This window comes from Phaseolus vulgaris, chromosome 10 (genome assembly GCF_051622355.1).
Source record: "Phaseolus vulgaris cultivar YP4 chromosome 10, ASM5162235v1, whole genome shotgun sequence".
Lineage (NCBI taxonomy): Eukaryota > Viridiplantae > Streptophyta > Magnoliopsida > Fabales > Fabaceae > Phaseolus > Phaseolus vulgaris.
Genome location: NC_143507.1, coordinates 35,338,181 through 35,348,587, shown reverse-complemented (window position 1 = coordinate 35,348,587; position 10,407 = coordinate 35,338,181). Strand labels below are relative to the sequence as shown.

Sequence of the window (10,407 nt, the reverse complement as noted above, 5' to 3'; positions counted from 1 at the left end):
CATACTAGGCAACAAAGGTTTAGGAGGGGATACTAACAAACAAAACGTTAATATTTTAAATATTATTCCACCTTTTCATCACAATTCAATGACTTTTAAAAGATAAATATAGCATGTATATAAAAAACTAACACCCCACTCAATCAAATAAGTAACAAGTAATTAACAAACAATACACGCTACATCTCAACAATATAAAATTTTACAACATAACTATCATTTAATTATTCACATACAACTTTCATATATACATATACATCATAAGTTATGATTATATTCTAAATACCAGAACAGTAAATTATTTACGTAAAAATATTTTGTTAACTTATAATTCACACCCTTTATAATTAAGACTGATCAAATACAATATCTAAAATTATATTAATTCTATTAAATTAGTTTTTATTTTATTTTAAATATATATAATATGTTAAATATGTAACCTCTAGTTTAAATTAAAATGTTTCAAATTAGGCATAACTTAAATAAAAGCAAAGAATATCATAGTCAAATGTCTTACACAACTATGTTTACTAATTTTAATTGATGTCCTCGTTTGGGTATTAATCATCTAGATTTGGTTAACACAGAAAATATGTTTTTACTTAAAAACTATCTCAATTGTGTATTATATATATATATATAATGTTTTAATTTTCAATAATTTATTTAGACGATGTTTTAATTTTTCGAAAGTCCAAAGAAAGAGACACGAAACATTTAAAAACTTTGAAAAATATAATAAAGCAAAATGACCTTGTGTTCTGAGCAAAGAAAATGAATATGGTCTTACTAAAATAAGATTGATAGGATATGAAAAAACTCAAGTAAAAAGTACCATAATTTCACAAAGTATAGAATTCACCAACAACTTTTCTGATGAAAAAAAAAAAACTCAATTACAGAGATTTTCGGGATGTCTAAATGTGTCTGACTATAATCCAAATATAAGAATGATAGCAAAACCACTATTTAATAGATTAAGAAAAAACTCAGCCATGATAGTGGAAACCGATGAGAAATATTGAAACAAAAAATTAGGAGAACAAATAGTTAAATTTTATTCGAGAGCATGGAATGAAACACAAAAGAAGTATAGTAAAGTAAAAAGGGGAACACATCCAATAGTTTTATGTATTACTGAATTTCAAAAGGAATTAATAAATAAATTTTTTTGTTACGAATTGATTGTAAATTTGCAAAAGAAATTCTTGAAAAAGATGTAAATGTAGCACGGACACGGATATTGATACGACACGAACACGGACACGGATATTGATACGACACGAACACGGACACACGAAGATACGTATAATCTCTAAAATATAGGACACAGGACATTGACAATAAAGATTTATGTGCATTAAGTATGTTTCAGTTTTTTTTAGCAAAAAGATGTTTTTTATGGCTGGTTCGAAAGGATTTGTTCCTTATTTTTATAATCATAATAAAAGTTTATACAATAAGTTTGAGTTTTTCGAAAATTAATGTATTTCTCCTTTTTAAAATTGGGTTATATCCGTGTTAGAATTGTCAAAAATCAAACAAATATTTTCTGAATTGGACACTTAATCAATAAGTGTCCTACTAGAGTCGTGTCCGATACGAGTGTCTAACATTCAAATATATTAAGTATTATCGTCTAGGTCAGAACCTTAGAAGTACTTTCTAGTCAAATCTAAGATTCTAAATCATGGTAAACCAAGCATTACAAACAAAACAATAATATCAATCATCAATCAAGAAAAGAATATTGTGTTTAGATATCGGGTAGAATTAGCCACAATGATGACTATTACAAGCAGGGAGAGCAAGAAAAGAAGATGATCTAGGATGTTTCTCCTTAACGACTGCCTCCTTTAATGTTTCTAACACCTCATATTCCCCCAATTGAGTTATAATTCACTTAATGGTGTTTTCCCCTCGATCTTGCACACTAAGGTTTTGCCTCAAGCCTCCTATTTAACCTAATTTGCTTGGGCTTAAGTGACTTCTCGCTTGGGCGCTAATGGGCTCGCTTGGCCGAGTAAAACGTAAAAAGACCCAACGTTACTGGTGCTTTCTCGCTCAAGCGAGATTCTACTCGCTTGAGCGAGATCCACTGGTGGCATCTTGGCTTTTTGCAAATTTGGGCAACTTTGGTGAATGTTAATGCATTCCAACTTTCTCTTTTTAGCTTTGTATATTTTCCTTTTGCCCAATTGTCTCCATTCTTCCCTAAAATCCTGAAATTAACACAAATTTGGGAATAAATCGTTCTTATTCAAATAAAAATCATAAAATATGTAAAAAAGGTATAAATTCATAAATTAGGGGTAAGTTTTTACTTATTTTAGAAATTAATACTCATAAGTGCCTATATTTTAATATGAAATATTAGTGAAATTTGGCATTTGTCACCCGTTCGCGGTGTGTGGAGCATGTTTATGGTGGTGGGTGGTGATCGTCCGTACAACGCGTGGAAGGGCGAGGTTTCGATGGAGGAGTGGTACAATGTGTTGTACCATAACTCTGCAAGATGGAGAAGTTTATACCATGAGAAATTTTACTGGTGAAATTGGTATGGTTACTGTCGAAGCAATGGAGGAAAGCTTTTGATCTCCTATTCAAAACCTTTGTTTGACCATAGATTTTGGGAATGGTACGATGAACTGAAATGAAGTTTTGTTCTTTGATCTTTGAATAGTTACGCCAGAAGTTGCTAATGAAAATTGGGTTTTGGTCCGAAACAATGGTTGTGGGGAGTCCATGAAGGCAAAAAATTTGTGTGGAGAACCTGTTGAGGGAGCATTAGTCAAGCCAAAAGGCATGACTAGAAATTCATAGTGCTCATCGGTAGTTCTGAAGGTTGTTTTGTGAGTGTCATCTGGGTTAAGCCTAATTTGGTGGTACACTGAGTACAAGTCAATCTTAATAAAAATTGTAGTTGACCTCGATTCATATAGCAATTCATCAATGGTGGGTATGGGAGAGCGGTCATGTATGATGACTACATTTAGTGCTCTATAATCGATATAAAAGTTCCAAGTGCCATCTTTCTTTTTATGAGATGTATTGGGAAACAAAAGGGGTTGGAACTGAGTTTGGTAAACCCTTCTTGAAGCATCTCTTCAATTAAGTGTGTGATGGTATTTTTTTAGAATGGGGGTAACGGTATGGGCGTACATTAATAGGGGCAATGTTTGATAGAAGGGGAATATGGTGGTCATGTGGTCTTGGTAGGGGGTAGACCTTGGAGTGTTTTGAAGATGAAATGATGTTGGCGTAGGATAGATTGGATGGACGAGGGTAATTTGTATAATGGGGAAGATGGTGTTTGAAAGGTACATTCCAAGGATAGGGCAAGTGGTTTTAGGCTTGGAGTCCTTGATTTTGTCTTCTTTGAGCTTAGCTAGGCCAATAGCTTGTGAAATGGAATAGGGGTTCAAGATGATAATTTCTCTGTGGATTTCATGAATAAGACCTGATATGATACAATTGAGAATGGTTTTAGGGCTCCAATCATGTACACAATTGCATAATTTTTCAAATATGGCTTGGTAACCAATGATTGTTGTTTATTGGTGAAGTTTGAATAATTCTACTTGGTGGTTTGTGTACGAGGAATGATCAAAACATAATTCTAACGAACGTGTAAAGGAAGGCCAGTCAGTAAGAACATCTCATTTCATGTGAAAAGAAACCATAGATAATCTATTTTCTTGAGAAATATGGTAAAAATCAAAGTATTTTTTCTGCTTGGAATAACCAGTTCAATGGTTGTGGTCCTTTAAAAAGAGTTAGTTGTAATTTGGGTGGTCTGAGTTAGGTGTTAAATTATTGGGTTGCTCATGTGGAAAAATAAATGGTGAAGACCCAGGAGGAGGTAATGTAGAAACATAGTCCTATAACATGGTGAGAGAGTAATGGAGGAGGTCATTACATGCCTCAAGGTTGGTCTGGTAGGTTTCATTAGCCTCCGGTTGATATTGGATGGTTGTGGTGCATTTCTGAATGGTCTGAAGAGGGTCTTCGAGGTCTTTGGATTGAGGTTTGGGAGACATGAAGCAAGACAATGAAAGCACCAATAATGGAGTATGCTACAATAGCTAGCTAGTGCAACTAACGATACTCAAGAGAAATAACTACTAGGATAAAAGTTTTGTCTCCTTTTTATTCCCATAATATATCACTTATATAGGTGATGTTTTAAGTTAACTGAACTTGAGCTTACCTGAGTCCATTTACTTTCACTAACTGCACTACACCTATTACATTATATAGTCATCCATCCACATCGGATGTTTCTATTATCTAATGGGTCTTCCTGTGGCATTACTTGATATACTTTTCCATGGATTTTTAAACCACCATCATTCTGATTATAAATCATTTAAAATATACCACGAAATGTAGTTTATGATGGACAATAGTTTGTTGTATGCAATACTTTGTTATATATAATAAAATAAAGAAGGATACTTATTTGACAACTCAGTTTACATCTTTTCATATAAAGTTCACATTTTAATAAAAAATTATTTCTCTTTGAATCTGATACAAATTGTTAACATATCAACACTTATTATAAATTAACAATAAAGTCATTATAAATTAACATTAAAGTCTTCAATCATATGTTTTAGAGATAAAATTGTTTATAAGTTGTCACAGATTATCCTGCATATGTTTAATATAAAGATTTGTAGTAGATGAAAAAAATTATTACACTACATAGGTTACTTAATTTTTTAACCACATCAAACATATAAATTTGTTAAGAACTAGTAATACATAGTTTTGGTCATATGTGGAACAAATTTTATTACTTTACATAGGTTATATGCTTCTTCTTTTTTTCCACATCAAACATATAAAATTGTTAAGAATGAAGTAATAAATAGTTTTTTCTATTTTTGTGTCATATATGAAACCTATTTTTCTGTATGGACCCCTATATTTCATTTATGAAACCTGTTATTTGTAATTTTTTTATATATTGAAACTGTTGTAGTATTTGTAACCCTTTTTTTTAATAAGTTCACAAGGTTTTTCTTCTCTTTGAACGCATTTATTTTATTTATGCAATCTGTTTTTTTTTAGTGTTTTTCTTATATACTTAAACTGTTATACTTTTTCACCCCTTTTTTAATATGTGGACAAGGTTTTTCCTTGTTTGGAACCCCAATTTTTTATATATGCAGCTTCTTTTTTGTAGTGCTTTTTGTATACTAAAACTGATGTAGTTTTTCTGTTAGGACCCCAGTTTTATATATGCAAATATTTCTATAACCCTATATTTTATATATGAAGACACTTCTTAATTATTGCACTCATTCTGATGATATATGCAAACAAAATTTCCTTCAACTATTTTTTTCAGTATACAAACTACTTTACTTTATGCACCCCCTTTATTTTACATATGCACACCGTTTTGTACTTTTTGCACCCACTGTGATGATATATGCAACCTGTATTTCTCCTTGAACAACTTTTTTTATGCAGGCAAACTGTTTTACTTTATGAACGCCTGCATTTTACGTAAGTACAACTTTATTACTTGCTGCACCCATTGTGATGATATATGCAACCTGTTTTTGGAGTTTTTTTTTTAATGTGGCAGCTGTTTTACTCTATGTACCCCCTATGGTTACTATATGCACAGCCTAGTTACAACATTCGAAGTCCACGTGTTGACATAAATGGTATTCAACTGATGCCTTCCATAGGATATGTCCCTCTTGTAGCTTCAATAGAAACATGTGGCTAAGGTCATATGGGAGGGGAATGAATGGTTACTTAGGCCTCAATGTCATGTGATTTGGGTGTTGGATTTGGATCCTTACTAACCTTAACACATATTGAGATCAATCATCATTTGGTGACCGCTTTAGTGGAGAGGTGGAGAACAAAAACTCACACATTTCATCATCCACTAGGAAAGGAACAATCACACTAGAATATGTTGTGGTACAACTAGGTCTTCCAATTGATGGAGAATCGGTCACCACTGTTGTAGTGGTGACGTAGTTTCCTCTGTGAAGGATTGTTAGACTTAGTGCCATCTGAGATGGTCGTGAAGGGAAACTAAATTAAATTGTCTTGGCTAAACAATTCTTCTCAAGATGTTTCAAATGATGCAGATGATTTTGTGCTAGCACAACACACTAGAACACATATTTTGACATTGATTAGTAGTTTACTCATGCCTAACACGTCAGCTAGCCGAGTGTACCTAATGTATCTATTATTGCTAAGTGACCTTAACAACGCCTCAAATTATAGTTGGGGCTCAACTATCTTGGCCTGCCTTTATCGTGCTCTAGACCACAGAATCAACTTCAACCAGACAACATCAGCGGACCGCATCACATGCCTTTGTCCCCATCTTGAGCCCTTAGTGATGCAAACATTGATGAAGACTTTGGTTTCCCACTTGTTAAAAGGTTATTTAATGTTTTTCCATAACACATTTTACAACTTCAAACCATATTACATGTTAACCTATAACATAATTACTATAGTTGTCCAATTTCATAAAAACATTGGATGACCTAGAACTAGGACAAGTTTGAAACTTCAACTACTTGTTCTTCTTCATAAATTTTTCATAATATACCACTTATGCACATGTGCTAACCAAATTGTTAACAACTCTTGTGTCCTTATCGTGACAAGGAACTGAGTTGTCTGATTACGATTGAGATTTCTCCATTGAAGTTGTTAACCTGCCTTGGTTGTAGTTGATCCAACTTTTGTCGTAATTGTACAATTGTGGTGGCTGAGGTGTTTGTCCTTTATTGCACGAGCTAAGCCCACCTATGCAAATTAATTTTCTTATAACTAAACATATACAAACATGTACAATGGTTTCCGTTTGAAACATGTTAAGAAAAAATGAAATTACCTTTTAAAAAGTGGGAAACCAAGACTATCAACAATATTCACATCATTAAGGGAATCAAGATTGGAAAAAATAAATGTGATGTGGTCTCATGCCCAACATTGTAAAAGCAACATACATCTTTCGATGTTGTCTTGGTTGAAATCAATTATGTGGTCTAAAGCATGATAAAGGCAAGATAAGACAGTTAAATCCCAACTTTAATTTGTTGTTCAAGTCACTCGGCAATATAGATACACTATGTGCACACGACTAGAAGATGTATCAGGCATTTCCTATCAACGTCAAGATGTGGGCCCTAATGTGTTGTGCTATGACAACATCTACTTACACTAGATCGAATTTTATTTTAGACTCTGATATGAATCCAAATAGAAATGACAATAAAATTGGGAATTTAGGATACGGAACGGAATAAATTCAAAACAGTAACAATAGAAACTTGGATAAAGGAAGGCGCCACAAACAAAGTTTGATAAGCCTAAGGATGATCGCCACAAGAATTGGTGGATTCTTGATAAGATCGCAAGATACAAGGAAAAACCCTAACAGAGAAACACTCTCTAAAATTGTCAAAATATTTGTCCTTATTCTGAGTTTCAACAGTGTATAAATTACAAAGGTCTTTTCTTGTTTGTAAGAAAATAAGATGATACTACAATCCTTATATTTCAAGAATGATCATTTGTCCCAGTGGTTAGGTTGATACTCTATACTTGGTCCTGATTTCAAATCCTAACTCCAAATAAAATAATAATATTATTTTATTTTAATATTCCAATCTTGTTGTGTGTGGTCCTTGGGCTTGGATGTTCGCATCATTCCCTCCCTCTTGAGAAAGACCTTGGAGGATGTCTGCATCATTCCCTCCCTCTTGAAAAAGACTTGAAGTTAAATTCAAAGCTTCATCACCTGCAATAAAAGGAGACAAATCAGACACATTAAAAGTGCTACTCATATTGTACTTACTTAGTTAAAAGATTACTTTCTTTCTTCCTTTGTTAACTTGTTTAGAATAACATTCACCTTTTTCTTCAACTTGTGCTTCAACCTTTTTATGTTGCTTTCTCACATAGTCAACCTTAGCCTGTGTATCTTTATGCTTTAAAACAGAAATGTTAGGCATAGTTAACAAGTCTATTGGAATTAAAGGATTTAATCCATACAAAATTTCAAATGGATCACAATTCGATGTGTTGTCAACAACCATATTATAAGCAAACTCAACATGATGTAAACATAATTCTTGGATAGCCGTCACCTATTTATTATCTACATGAACTCCTTTGGCACTTACCACAAAACACAAGAATGCAATTTGTTCAGTACAAAATGTGCATTTCTCAAAATTAGCATACAACTTTTTTGTTCTAAGAACATTTAAAACAGCACACAAATGTTCCTCATGTAATTCCAAACTAGTGTTATAGATCAAGATGTCATCAAAATACACCACAACAAATTTGCCCAAAAATTCTCTCAAAACATGGTTCATTAATCTCATAAAAGTGCTTGAGACATTTGTTAACCCAAATAGCAACACACGTCAGTCATACAATCCATATTTTGTTGTAAAGACAGTTTTCCATTCATTCCCATTCCTAATCCTAATTTGATGGCAACCACTTCTTAAGTCAATTTTTGAAAATATACAACCACCATACAATTCATCCATTAAATCATCTAACCTGGGAATATGGTGTTTATGCTTAATGGTAATGTTATTGAGTGCTCTACAATCTGTGCACATCCTCCAATAACCATCATTTTTAGGCACCAAAATTACTGGAACAACACATGGGCTCATGGTCTCTTGTACCCATCCTTTGTTCATCAATTCTTCAACTTGAGTTTGGATTTCCTGCAAAACAGAATCAACACTAGGAAGAAAATTAATTTGGTTAGAATGGTTAGCAACCAAAGTGTTGTTTTTGCAATAAGGTAAATAACGAGGTTTGCTATAAAGTAGCAACTTCTTCACTTCATTCACTTTCAGTAATCCACTCATTTTTCTCTCATGTGTTTCTCTATTTTTAAGTGTTTCACTCTTGCTCTGTTTAGGTGTTTCACTTATCTCTCTTTTCTCTTGGACTCTCTTTTCTCTCAATTTGATTTGATCCTCACACACCTCTCTAGGAGATAAGGGTTTGAGAATGATCTTCTTATTATTCTGCATGAAAGAGATTTTATTGGTGAAACCATCATGAATAGCCACGGCCTCCCTAACAAAATGTGAGTTGCCTCCATTGGAACCACATCACATAAGACATTGTCATTATATTGTCCTATGGATAGGTGCACCTCCACTTGCTTACTCACTGTCATTTCTCCATCTTCACTAAGCCATTGAAGCTTGTATGGCCTTGGGTGCGGTTTTGTCTCCAAATTCAATTTGGTAACTAGTCTTGAGCTAGCTACATTGGTGCAACTTCCTCCATCAACTATGAGTGAACATATTTTCCCTTGAATGGAACATCTAGTATGGAAAATATTTTCCCTTTGGGTTTGGTCCAAAGCTTGCATTTTGCTTCCCATAAGCCTTTGAATCATCAACAAATCACCCTCCAATGTATCCAACTCCACCTCTACCTCTTCCTTCTCTTCTTCACTTGAAGGTTCACTGACTATTTGATAAACTGATCATATTCTTTTTTTGTTGGACATTCTAAAGCATAATGTCCTCTTCCCAAGCATTTGAAACATTTTACCTCACTTGTTTTCCTTTTAGGTGGTGAGTTACTATATCTATGAGGTGACTTCCCACTTGAAGATGTGACTGAACTTGAGGGAACTCCTTTATCCTTCATCGCCTTATCCTTCCAATTGAAATTTTTATTATTGTTAGAACTCCTCATGATTCCCTTCCTCTTGAGTTGTTGTTCTACTTGGCTAGCCTTATGCAACAACTCTTTCATGTCAACATACTCTTGCAGCTCCACAACATCCCTAATATCATGATTCAATCCATTAAAAAATCTTGCCATGATTGCTTCGTTTTCTTCATTCTTTCCAGCTCTAATCATGGTCACCTCCATCTCTTTAAAATACTCCTCCACACTTCTATTCCTTTGAGTCATTCTTTGAAGTTTGAGTTGCAAATCCCTATTGTAGCTTGCTGGAATATATCTCTTCCTCATAATCCTTTTCATTTTTGTCCAAGTGTTCACCATGGGTTCCTCAAATCTAATTCTCTCCCTTTGGTATTTATTCCACCAAGTTAAGGCATAATGTGAAAATTCAGCTGCTGCGAACTTCGTCTTCTGCTCCTCATTATACTCATTGCAAGCAAACACATGCTCTACTTTAATTTCCCACTCCAAGTAAGCATCAGGATCACTTTTCGCATTGAATGTGGGAATATTTAATTTTATTCCATCAATTCTCAGAGTTATTTGTTCTCCATCATTTTCTCTTCTCCTCCTCCTATCTTCCCCTCTATTTTCTGGATTTACTTGTTGTGCTTGCTCCATTTGATCCAACCTCTCATGGAGTCCATCACTTTGTTGTTTCATTATCCTTTC

At 33.7% G+C, this 10,407-nt stretch overlaps 1 pseudogene; it reads right to left on the bottom strand.

Annotated features, from left to right (window-relative positions):
* Nucleotides 1-8,432: 8,432 nt before the first annotated feature.
* Nucleotides 8,433-10,398, bottom strand: LOC137817951 (uncharacterized; annotated as a pseudogene).
* Between the last annotated feature and the right edge of the window lie 9 nt (nt 10,399-10,407).